The following is a 4,043-nucleotide window of genomic DNA, read 5'->3' on the forward strand; positions in this document are numbered from 1 at the left end:
TGCCTACTGCTACTCCTGCTGCCTCGCCTGCGGTTAAACCCTCCTGTTGTCCTTGGTCAGGGGGGTTGGTCTGGAGGCTGGTCTGGGGGACGGTTTCGGGGCTGGTTTCGTTGCTGGTCTGGGCGCTGGTCTCAGGGTTCACTGTACCTGGGTTTGTAGAAATGGACTCTGGAGTCACAGAGGAGGTTTCTGTATATGTTGAGGCAGTAGTATCTGAATCAGTTAAGGTATTGGATGAAGGGACATTCGTTGGTGTAGAACTTGGTTCAGTTAAAGAGGAAGCAGTACCAGAAACTGTTCCATGCAGAACTATTGAAAGTAACAGAAAAAAAGATGATTAAAGTTGACTTTTGCTATGTGACTTTACGCCATGATTTTGAAAACAAATACATTCGTTTCATTGCAGTATGCATGCCATTAAAACACTTGGGCATTTTAAACACTAACAAAAACTGCCATATGCAGTATGTCTGTCACCATCTTTTGCGTTGGGAGTGATAACAGAACGTTAAATGTTGAGGTTTTGTTTTATTGTATATACACATTTCAATGAAACTTTTATGTATTAATAGATTTGATTTTGAAAACAATACTTTTGCAATGATATAAACAAAGATGGCACCAGACATACTGCATTTTCCAGAATTTTTATCACTGACAAAAATGTATGCATAGAAACACTTAAAAGGACACTTAAAATTAGCTTAAAAGTAGTCCCGTAACATTAATCCAGGTATGAGACCTTCAAATATTTACCACTAAAATGTTCATACTGGGTTTTTTGGGGTTTTTTTTTTGTTGTTGTTCAGTGCCTTTATGCAGTGACAGAACGTTCTATGTGTGCAATATCCCATTAATGCACCCTAATAATTTATTTTACTTGTCCTTACAATAAGACAATACAGTCTGTGAACAGGCATGGGGTGCGAATTTCAGTTCTGTCAAATTAAATATAATCTAATTGAATAAACAGAGGAATAGCACAGCATGAATAAAGTGCAGTTCAATAAAAACTAAAAGTAATTAAAGCAAATAGGATGTAATATTAGAATAGAGTAGTTCGTTATAATCCAGAACCTAATCTTTTGGTATCCATTAAATCCTTTCAAAGTAGTGCTGAACTTTCTTTGTCTGGGGTTATTTTAAGTCTGCCAGCTTTTGTTAGCTTCATTTATTAAACAATTGATCGATGTTTCATAGACCATTTTAATAACTGACTAAAAATGGTAACAAAGCACTTGGGCAACCAAATGTGTAATATTGGTAGTGTCAAAAAGTAGTCCTAGGAAGATAGCCATAATTGACCAAATAAAAACCACTCTCATACCTGCTTCGAGTAGAATCAAAACAATGTACAGGCTTCCAGACATTGCTCAGTGAGATGGGAAGTGCTAAGAAAAAAGTATTTTAAAAATCATGTACTGGACACACAATAACATTGCATAATATTAAAATGATGGTAATTTTTTTTTATTGTTAATATTTTAAGAAATGTTTCGGCTCATCATTCATGTTTATTCTCCATTAACAGAAATATACGAATTCTAAACTTTGATTACAAAAGGTTTTGCTGAAAGTCACAAAAAAAAGCCGCAAACAAAATCACCTACTTTCACAGAATCTGATTTTAAAAAGTGCATAATTATAGCACAATTCAGGAAACTCTAACTTAATGACAATAGACTCTATAGTTTAACACAACATGAACAAATTAAATAGTATGGCTACCTTTTATTCAGATAGAGATCTTCCTTGTTCCTCTCTGCTATAGTATTTGGCGTGATGTTTGACCCCTTCTGACTGCTGGTTTTTATACCCAAACAGCTCTCCCCATTTAGAACGTCCCACGATTTCCTTCACCATGGCGACTTGCTGCATGGCCATCTATAAAGTAGTCACGTCAAGAATGCGTTTATGATGACGGTGTCATAAAAAGGCTATATATGTTTTAGTTTCCAAGAAGTGTCTTTATCAGTGTGAATCTTATGACAGCATTATTATAGTTATATGAATGTGATTTGCTTAGTTATAACAAAAAGAGGAAGTCGTCATGGTGAATTCTGGGGAATGGTTAAAGTTATTTGTAGCACCTGATGAATGAATATTTTTTACTGTCACAAGCACATAATGTACAGTGAGAGGGGAAAAAATATTCCGGACACTTTTATTTTTGTTATTATATATATATATCGACTTAAAATGTACACTTTTAATGTATCTTTACTTATAAATATGATCAAAAAGTATGTATTCATAAATATTTTAAAAATTTGAAAATTCAGAAATGGAGAAAGTATTCGGACACAATATTACACTGAGTCATTGGAGGAATTGTGTTTTGGGATTGTCCGTCTGTGTGTCTGTCAAAGATTCTCATTAGTACAGAGGTTCTCAACCTTTTGTAACTCGCAAACCACTAGTTTGTAATAAAATGGACTATTTTACATGTAAAACATGTTGCATTCCATTCGTCTTGCGTTCTAACCACATTCACATACGAATGATGTGACGAATGAATTAGGACGAAGGGCGCGTCTCGTTATCCATGATGTTGTTAAATCTCTAGCTCTCATGCCCTCACTGAACAGAGCAGACGCAGAGAGAGGTAAGAGTGCAGTGGGGAAGCGAGACCTCGCGCTTACAGGACAGTACTGGTGACATTTGGAAAATTACTAAGGTTTGTCCAAAAAGCCGCTAGATTTGTCACTAGGCGCTTTTTTGCAACAGGAAAAAAAAAGTCGCTAAAAGGGGTCTGAAAAATAGTTAAGTTGGCAACCCTGGTCTGCACTGACAGCTGGATAAAAGGCAAGCTAAACTCTGCCTCTCTATGATGGTCATCTTTGTGTCCTTTATGAACATTTTGCACATTCTTGTTCCATAGACTTAGAACTTAAGTCCAAATGTAGTGCTCAAGATTGCGAACAGTTTCACATTTAGGATCAATTTATAATGGGAATAGTTTGAGTATCAGTCTTAATTTTTTTAGGGAGTATCTATGTAAGTATAGTGTGCATGCAGAACTTTTTAGGTTGGAAACTTTTTTTTAATGTGGGCGAGAAAGTGCAAATTTGAAAAATTCCCATTTCATGTTGAATATCTCTGGTGGGGGCCCAGATACAAACCTGAAATTTTGCATACAATAAGTCTTCCATAGTAGCATGGAAAAATTTTGAGTTTGAGCTTCCACTGATTACAGAATTAAGGCTAGTAGATATCTGGGGAAAAGCCTACTTTATTCATGCATTTTGATGTTGATTGCTTTATTGTGTTTGTAAGGTGTCCTTGAGGGTCATGTAAGGCACCTATAAAATAATAATAATAATAGCTTTGAGAAATGAACAAATGTAATATAAACATAACACATGATTAAAATTAACAGTATTTTACAGTAATTATGTTTATGATTGACAGACAATAGTTTAAGCTTGTCAATAATGTCTAAAATTTTACTACATTTGATATTGGCAACAGTGAAGCATGATCTATTACAGGGTTCTTCAAATCTGCAGAGTTTAGCTCCAAAATCCAAACTCACCTGCCTGAAATTTGGTTTAGGTTTAGGTTTGTTTTAGTGTTTGATTAAGGTTGGAGCTAAACTCTGCAGAACAGTGGACCTCAAGGGCCAGATTTGAAGAACTCTGATCTATCATGTTGTTACAGGTTTAGATTTTATGCAAATATGGAATTACTGTGTTCAGTTGGGTGCTTTACAAATGAACAGTGTCATGATCAGTAGTGGTAGTGACTTCTGAGCTTACTCACTTACTGCTTTAAGCACAGGAGAAACAACACTATAGATCTGTTTATGACTGTCACAGATTTCTCCTCCCTCAACAGCCTGTAGCGCGACAGCGCGCACTTACAGGTTGTCAGTGAGTTTGTTTACTTTTGACATGTGTTTTGTTTTGGTTTCTGTCCTGTCTCCACCCCTGTTAGGTAATTGCATTCTTCCTACTGCCTTAGCTGCTTTGTGTTATCCCCGTCATTATATTTAGTATTTAAATCCCTCATGTGTCTTTGTTCAGGGCAAAGTATTGTGTGTC

The 4,043-nt window shown here is 35.9% G+C and overlaps 1 long non-coding RNA gene across 1 annotated transcript; it reads right to left on the reverse strand.

Annotated features, from left to right (window-relative positions):
• Positions 1-219: 219 nt before the first annotated feature.
• LOC128603903 (uncharacterized) lies at positions 220-1,866 on the reverse strand. The gene is made up of 3 exons (XR_008385102.1): positions 1,729-1,866; positions 1,328-1,391; positions 220-309 (listed from the first exon to the last, which is right to left on the reverse strand). It is a non-coding gene; the product is annotated as an uncharacterized LOC128603903 (long non-coding RNA).
• Between the last annotated feature and the right edge of the window lie 2,177 nt (positions 1,867-4,043).

Source organism: Ictalurus furcatus, chromosome 28, assembly GCF_023375685.1.
Source record: "Ictalurus furcatus strain D&B chromosome 28, Billie_1.0, whole genome shotgun sequence".
Lineage (NCBI taxonomy): Eukaryota > Metazoa > Chordata > Actinopteri > Siluriformes > Ictaluridae > Ictalurus > Ictalurus furcatus.